General features: G+C 31.4%; 1 protein-coding gene across 5 annotated transcripts in view; it reads right to left on the bottom strand.

The window, feature by feature from the left end:
• LOC143225192 (DDB1- and CUL4-associated factor 8-like) overlaps positions 1–7537 on the bottom strand; it is a 49675-nt gene extending 42138 nt beyond the window's left edge. For 2 of the 5 annotated variants that reach the window (XM_076454169.1, XM_076454174.1), the window contains exon 1: positions 7120–7297. The gene's annotated coding sequence lies outside the window, so the exon portion shown is untranslated. Of the gene's footprint in view, positions 1–7028 lie in introns of all 5 variants that reach the window. The other 3 variants (XM_076454173.1, XM_076454171.1, XM_076454170.1) reach the window with 3 other exon arrangements.
• Positions 7538–9187: the final 1650 nt, after the last annotated feature.

Raw genomic sequence — 9187 nt, forward strand, 5'->3', positions numbered from 1 at the left:
TGCTGCTTACACAGAGAGTAAAGATGTGGATTTAGTATAGTTAGATTTTCAGAAATCATTTTATAAGGTGTCACAAAAAAACTTAAAAAAAAATTATATCTATTAATGTGATGGAGAGAAGTTGGGACATTGGATCAAAAATGGCTGGATGAAAAAAATTAAAGAACTGATGTAAAAAGATTTCATATAACTTTAGGAAATAACTGAAGCAAGAGCTTAATGTTAAGAACCTTTTTATATTTACATCAATGGCACAGATGAAGAAATGGTCAAACTGCTTAAACTGGCTGATGATACTAAATACATGGTTGCTGCTGGCTGCAAGGAGAATGATTCTGATTTATAAAAGTTTAGATTATTTGGAGCATGTGAATTATCATAATTTAAATTTTAACCATAATTTTGATGGGATAAGTTTACTAATTTTATGAAAGAAAAGATTCCTGAAGATTTGGTTAATCAGTTTTTCTAAGCCATCTAAGTAGTTTGTTACTACTAAAGGTAAAATAAAAAGGTTTCATTTATGGACATGCAAGTACAAGTTTAAAGAAGTTATACATACACTTTAGGAGTCAATATTAAGCTTCATATGAAGTATTTTTAGTCTTGATTTCCTTACATTATGAATGATATTGAATTCTTTGAAAATGTTCAAAGAGGGGCTATTAGGATGACACTCCAATGGAAATATTGTCATGATACAAAGAAAGGTTAAAATCTTCGAAATCATATTTTTAAAGAAAAAATATATTTGAGGTATTTAACACTGTTAAGGTAACTGAATGTATAGGCATAATGTTTTTTGTTTGTATTATTTAATGGTAACATTGGTAGGATAAAGTAAAAGTGTATAAATTCTAACAGGGTAGGGGTAATTTAAGTCAGCTTTATTTTTATAATAGGGAATGGGATTCCTTTAGATTATATTATGCAATGCACATGAAAATGGATGGATTGATAAATATTTAAAAGTACTAGTTTTGGGTTTTCAATTTTATTTAGTTGGTCATATAAACTTTATGGTCCAATAAGCCTTTCTGATTTGTTATTATATGTTATTTCCTCATTCGTCACTATACACATTAAGAAATTATGTTCAGTTTAAAAAGTTTCCTTTGTCACACTTGAATTCATATTGTATTCTACATAAACATCTTGTATAGAGAATATATTTATACACACACATTCTTTTACCACGAGAAATAAAACTGGGAACATTAGGAGAATGAGCCAAGTAGAATCCTTCAGGGGTTGTTTATGAGCCTTTACTATATTTGGGCAGCTGTGTTTTTAAAGACAATACTAAAATGCTAGAATAGACTAATATATATAACAATATTTCTCTTATTCAAAATTAATTGATGCTTTACAAATTTGTCCAGAAGGTGGGAACTGAATTTGAAATTGAGTTGAAAGATGTACTTACCATATAGAAAATCTTGCCGAACATTGTCTGAAAATTGAATGAAGGATAACTACTGCCTTTAATGAGTAGTGATCATGAGCCCATGCTCTTGCAAATTGCCAAGAAAGAGCAGTCTCAAAAATTCACTCACACTACTAAGGACTTCCAATATAAAATAAAACCCAAAACCATTATGAGTAAATGCATGAGCAGGGAGAGAAATAAAAGAATGAGTAAGAAAAGTAAATGTGCTATTTACAATAAACCTAAGTGAAAGACAGCAGAAGAGAAAATTGAGACCAATAAAGAATACACCGAAACTAAATGAGAAAATTAAATCTAGCCAACTTCAACAGTCACCTCAGAATCCCAAATGCAGAAAAAAGTAGGTAAACAATAAGGGACAATTTCCCAGTATAATAAACTCATTTTAAAAATGGCATCAATTACATATATTGGGCTACAGTACATCAAAAAGTCAAATAGTGAGAGAAATGATACAAGCTATATAAAAATGGGAAAGCCTTGGAAGCAGGTATGACAGAATTCAACAGGAAGCTGAATTTTAGTGAGAAAATTCAGTATCTTGAATAAATTGAAGACAATTCTTCAAGCAACAAAGGTAAATTGTGCACTGTGCTAAGGTGATAGAAGATGCAACAAAATTAAAACCCTCCATGGAATACAAAAGTACAGAAGCTGATATAAACAATTTTTCCAATAATGTAGGAAAAAACAAACTTTACAGAAATTTCTCAATGGTAGTGTTGCTCACACCCTTCAAAGACAATATAGTTAAGAGATATTGACTTGAAGCAATTGATACAATTCAGACAGAATAGCAGCAAAACAAAACATCGAAAACCTGGAAAGAGAGAGACTGTTTATTAAAGTGGGTTTGGTATGTTTTGAATTTCATGCAAAGCTACATGACCCACCCCTAATCACTACCCACTTCCAACTTTTGGACTACTCTTTTACCAATGAATAGTGGGATTGACTGTAACATTATAACTTCCTAAGAGCTGAAAGGGTGAGCATGTTTGGTGTGACAAGAATTTGAACCTGCAACCCTCAGATTATGAGTGCCTTAACCACATGGCCATGCCAGGCCATATTAAGGTGGGTAGGGCAAGATTATAGATCCATAACCTTAACTGTCAAGGCAGTCATAAACAACATCCACTATTATATTAAGACATCACAATAATGTACTGTAGGGCTCTTATCTCAAAGATACCTACAACTGAGTATATCTTGGCATGTTAGGAATGAAGCTAAGGGCACTAAGAGTCTTAAACATTCTTATATGATATATATTGATTTTTTCCAGACACATTTGCCAGTTTAAATCTGACAAGTGTAATTCTGATATTACTGAAGTCAGGTCTGGTTTATCTCAAGGATCACTATCATACCATTTATTTTTCATTGCATATGTAGCTCATCTGATCAATGTATTGGTATGTTCGAGAGGATACTATATACATGTTGATGAACACTGAAAGCATCTTACAAACACTAATGAGAGCAACAAATGATCTGCAAAAATGCCAGCAGCATCCTCTGCCAGATGTAGATAACAAAATGCCAGACAACTAGATAAGGCCTTACTTATATGGGTGTTGTGACGAGGAACAACATTTATAACCAGAATGGAGTATGGAATTCATCTGTATCCATTAACAGCAAAGTCAGCAATGACTAAGATACAGAAGGTGTAGAATGCAGCAATTAAAACAGTAGCAGAAGCAATATAATAAACTTTCTACAAAACCCACCTCTTTAGGCTTGGTTTAAACAGCATTACCTCATGATTATTCAAAAGAATCACAGCATTATCCCACTGTATGCATCAACAGTTAAAGAGGGAAGACAAAGCAGTAATATAGATGCTGAAATGAGTCATTATTCAGTAATGTAAACATTCCCAGAAGGACAGGGAGTGAAAGGCCAGTACTTGTCAACACAAAGTCATGGAATGGATAAAAACAAGTAGATATCAACACTGATCATAGTAATGGATGGCTCAGTTAAGACATGAATGCATGGATAGGAGTCCTATGGAGAGATAAACATCTAAAGTTTGAACATTCAGCTACCAAAATTGAATGATGAAGTTTATTCACAATGGAATGTAAGCCATATGAGGACACACTCACTTGGTTGACCATTAATAGTAGAGAATATGATAGAATGCTAATCCTGACACACTCCTTAAGCCTTATAAGTAGATTGGATAGGGTTTGTCCCAAAAACATAAGAAAACCTTTTTTACCTATATTCCAGGCCAAACTGGTATATCATTCAACAAAAATAAACAACATTCAATAATTAATTGTAATAAAGTAAAATATTTATTGCAAGATGGTTATCCTGTGGATGGTGGTTTGGAATTAAGAGACAGCACAATACTACCAAGATTGCACAGTGACAAATGTGCTGCAATAAGATTTTACAACTGGAGGGAATAAAGAATGTGCTCTGTATAGCACTAAATTCCTCTAGTGTGTGTGGGATATGGAACAGTAATAACTCGTGTTTAGCAACAATGGTAATGTGGGAAAGAGGATATAGGTTTATGCACTGTACAGCTTTATGCTTGTACTGTAGCAAAAGGTTAAAGTTCTAGAGGTTTGTTTACAGACCATTTCAATTTTAGAAGTGGTTACAAAAATATAACTCATTTTAATGAGATATCAATTTAAATATATTGACATTTTTTTCCACCTTTTACTCTATGATCAACAAAACATTATTAGGCATGCAGTGATAGATATCAGACTAATAGCCAGTTTAAAAATTTCAGTTTTATTATGTGAGAAAAAAGGCTATTTTTAAGGGCATAAAAGCATATCAGATTGGAAAGATGGATTACCACATTATTAGAATATTATTAATGCTTGTTTACTGAAACAGCCAGAAATACAAAGTATTAGACATAAGTCTTAATCTTTAAAAGCCAAAATGCAAACTTTTTCTCACATCAAAAAAGTTTCAGTTACAAATTAGTGGTTTGCCTGGTGATTTGTTAGTTATGTGAGGCTACTTAAATACCTTTCTGTACACCTAAAATTAACAAGACCAGTAGTACAGGAATTCATTGTTATGAGTAGGTTCTATCAAATAAGATTTCATCTTATTGCTTTACTTATGAAGATAATTACTTGCAAATAGAAGAGTAACAAAATGAACAGATAGGAATGATAATGAGGAACATAAGGAACCTATTATTACAGGATGTTCTTATGGCACAGAATAATCAGTGGGGTAAATAGGGAGAAAAGAATTATGCTATTTCAGGAATGAAGTGTTTGAGGACAACTAAAAGAGCAAGTGATATAATAAGGGGCATTAATAAAGACATTCAAAGAAAAGGCCTATTATGAATGAATTCTATAAAACTACTGCCAAGAGTGGTAGGCTTAGGCAAATATGTAACAAAGAGCAGTCTGGTTGGTTGTATGTGTGGGAACAGTTCAATGAAAAAAAGGATGATGTTTCAGAATCTTACATTTCAATATGGTAAGAGCAGGTTTGTTTGTTTGACTTAAGAGCACTGATCAGAAGAGAGGGTTCTGATATAATGATAAGTGAAATTGGGTTAAATGTAGACAATTTTAATGACAAATTTCTTTCAAATACAAGGTTATAGGTTGCTTCATAGGGATAGTGAACTAAAAAAAAGTAAGAGGAGAAATGGCTTTATATATAAAATATGATGTACAGCATGGTCGAGTTGATGTCAAAGCTAAAAGAAATGAAGCTGAATCTGTCCAGGTTTTTGTTGGAGGTTATAAGAAAAAAGAGTTTTAGTTGGAATTTTTTTAGGCCACCAAATGATATTGACAAACTACCATAATATAAGAAATTCAACTATGAATGAGATTATAATTATGGGACATTTCACTTTAGGTGTATATATATGGATAAATGTCAGATAAATCATAGAGGGAGGGGTTTTTAGAAAATATCCAGGATGGTTTTCTTCAACAATTTATGGAAACTATAAGGAACAATGTAATCTTAAATTTATTACCTTCTGATAAATAAATGGTTGACAAGATACAGTTTGAAACATCTGGAAGCAAATGATCATTACCTAATTTGATTAGAAGTTTACTGCATTTTGAGATAAGAAATAGTGAGATTTTGTTCCCAAATTTCAAAACAGCAAATTTGGAAAAGATAAAAATTATTGCAATGAATTGGACAACTCAATTAGTACAAAATAATGATCAAAATAAAATATTTTTTAAAATGGTGGCTACAAGTAAAAACTCAGTGGACATAATGGATAAAACTGAAGAAAAAATTATAAATGAAAGAAGTAAATTGAAAGTTATGATTGGAAGTTTGGTGAAATGTAAAATATAAAAAGAGTTGGTCAAATAAAATATTAGGAAATCAAAAAAAGAATACAAAAAGTTTGGCTGAAAATTAATAAATAATAGCAATGATTTCTTAAAATATATTAAAAGTAAATAAAACTTTAGAACTGGAATACAGTTTTTGAAAGATGTTGCAGGAAGGCTAATATTTGATAATTAAGAGATAGCTGGATTATTAAATTTTATTTTTCTTCTATTTTATCAATGAAGATTTAAGCATTATTCCAACTACCAACTATTCAAGATGAGGAATAGTGAAGACTTTTTGTTAGCAAAACAATATATTGCTGATCTTTAATGTTTTGAAGACATTACTGATGTAGATTATGGTACAAGTATGGATTTAATATATCTGAATTTTCCAAAACCATTTGACAAGGTACTACTTAAAAGGTTTATTAAAAAAAAAATTCTCTGGAGTACAGCATGGTTGGGTTAGTGGACCAGAAAGTGGTTGGATGGAAGAAAGCAGACAATTGATATAAATGGAGTTAATTCAGACTGGATTAACATCATTAGTGTGGTTTCTTCAAAGCTCAGTGTTAGGACCTTTGCTCTTTTCACTTTACATCAAGAACATAGATAAAGCAACAGTTAATAGATCATTCGTGTTGATGACATTAAAGGAAGGATGCTACTTTATTTGGAGAGTTTGGCAAATAAATTTTGGTGACTTTTGATTATAATAAGTGCTGTTGCAATGCAATATAAAAATCCATCTAGTACTACCAGAAGTAATAGTACTGATTGGATTAAAAAAGTGAGTAATTTCACTATCGACTACAATTAGCTGTCACAATGGCAGTGGGCTGGTAAACAGATGAAGTTTAATCAGTTGTTCACTCCAAGTTATTAATTTCTTGAAAACCACTTTAAATTTTTAGTTCTCTAAAAGGCATTTTAATTACACTTTTTACCAATACTACACTCTAAATCTTTTAATTTTAGTCTTATGTTCCTTTTACATACATTACAGTATTAATATTTAATCAGTATAGATCAGCAGTTAATATAATTATAGTATTAACATTAATTAACCAAACTATAAGATATTTAACTTTAAAGTTTATGTTACTATTTATTGTTTGCCAGAGATAACATTAATCGTAATGAAAATGGACATACCAAATTTAAATTGAACAAACACTTAGCATTACAATACCCCTAACATTAACAGTTTAGGTTAATCTTGTTTCCTTGTAATTCTACTGTAAAGTATAAGTTATAATTACCTGTTTAAACAGTCATTAATAAAATACGCAAACTATCTAGCATAGAAACATAATACGACGAGTAATTAAAAAAATAGCAGAATCTGCTTACTTAGTTGTTAGAATATATATCTCACAGAACAAAGCCTTATCTAATTACACAAGAAGTATGTCAAATAATCATCGTTCATACTAAGGTTAGTAAGCAGCAAATACAAACTACTCAATACATTTCCTGCGCACGTATAAGGTCACATACAGTGTGCAAACTCAAACCCCTTAGAATTCTTTAGGTTCACAGATGATTTACGTTCGGTATCTGCAGAAATTGGAGTAGGAGCGTATGAAAAGCAATAAAATAGTTATTTAATTAAATTGTTATCAATTTATATTATTTATAAAAATTCAAATAATTTTACATAATAAAATTAATTTGTGTTAAATGAGTAACTTAGGTTAAAAGCTTATTACTTTTATATGTTTAACTGTCCGTCAGAAAACGAACTGTTTCAAGTGCGCTTCAGTTTGTGCAAAATAAGTTTGCAAGTAAGGCACTGCTTCCAAACTGTCCCCCCGGTGGTACAGCGGTAAGTATACCAATTTAGAACGCTAAAATTAGGGATTCACCTAGGTGGACTTAGAAGATAGCCCGATGGAGCTTTGCTATAACAAAACACACACACACACACGCTTTTCAACCAACTTCCCTCTCCTCTAGTAACTCAATGGTAAGTAGAAGGTTTATACTGCTAAAAGCTGGATTTTATTACCTGTGGTGAGAAAAGCCTAGAACGCCAGTTGTGTAGCTTTACTCTTAACAACAAACAAAATGTCGAAAATTAAAAAAAAAAATTAAAAGCTCTCAACTAGACATTCTAGGGCATTTTAGTAAAAGTAAAACACATTGCAACACTTTTACACATTCCACTCTCGAACAAATTCCTGATGAATTGTTACAACATGAGAATTGAAGCTGTTTAGAATCTAACGCAAAACATTTCTTAATGACGAGAAACCCACTTGAAATAAAAATATATTTCAGAACTGCTAGTATGGGTGTTGACACTTATTTATAAAGCATAGAACAACGTTTTGACCTTCTTGGGTCATTTCCAGGTTAACCTAGGAATGTCGAAACGTTGTTTTCTGCTTTAGTAGTAAAGGTGTTAGTACTCATACCAGCCGTTCTGAGATACATGACACAAAACATTTATACACTGTTGTTCTAATACTTGTGTTTGAATGCTTCACATAATAATTCATATACCTTTTCTGATTAACTTAACTGTCGAACAAAAATAAAAAGCTAACAATTCAGAAATAGATCTGTACTTTGGGTAGTTACATACATCTTCAACTATAAGTAATCACATTATTATTATTGCCTTTGACTTAGCTGTTTATATTTTCAGTCATTCATGTTAGATATCTTGCTATAATTTCGTATTAAATCTTTTACAAGACCGTTGCTAATATTTTTCATTTTATTAGACATAACTCTGGAAAAATATCCTAAATCCTATGGATCCTGTGACTGCTTTATAAAATGGTTAAAAAGTATATGTAAACGACAGAAAATGTGATACAGGAGTGTATCATACATTAGCTCCTGCATTAGATAATATGAACATTTTCGAAATTACTTGTTTGTTTTAATTTGAGTTGGATGAAGAAAGTAAACTGCTTAAGTAAGCAATTCTACTTTTCTTTTATTCAGTACGCATAGGATGTAATTTATTAATTGGTAATTAACAGTGTATTCTTACAGGGAAAGTAGCTGCTAGCGTTTAGAGATAATTGATGGATTTTCTGTTGATGAACTAGATAATGTCCAGGAATGCTATACTATTGCACTCAGATTGCAGTAGATGAAGTGATACTTAAAAGATGTAGTCGTCTGCAAACCTGGGTTTGTGTGATGCTTTTGTGTTTTGTATTTCAAACCATTTTTTACCTGTAAGAACAACTTATGACTTCAATATTTAGTTGTTATCTTTTACATTTACCGTTTGTTGCATAAATTCAATTGTGTATGAAATTTAATCTACTTTTATACATAATGTATGTCTTAAGCTTTTGATTTTAAACCCTTCGAGGTACCTGTACGTGGCGATGGGACCTCCTAGAGAAGGTTCTGTACTTTGTTTACTTTCTCTGGGAGGTGTTTGCTGTGTCTGGTG

This window comes from Tachypleus tridentatus, chromosome 9, assembly GCF_004210375.1.
Source record: "Tachypleus tridentatus isolate NWPU-2018 chromosome 9, ASM421037v1, whole genome shotgun sequence".
In the NCBI taxonomy this organism is placed as follows: Eukaryota; Metazoa; Arthropoda; class Merostomata; order Xiphosura; family Limulidae; genus Tachypleus; species Tachypleus tridentatus.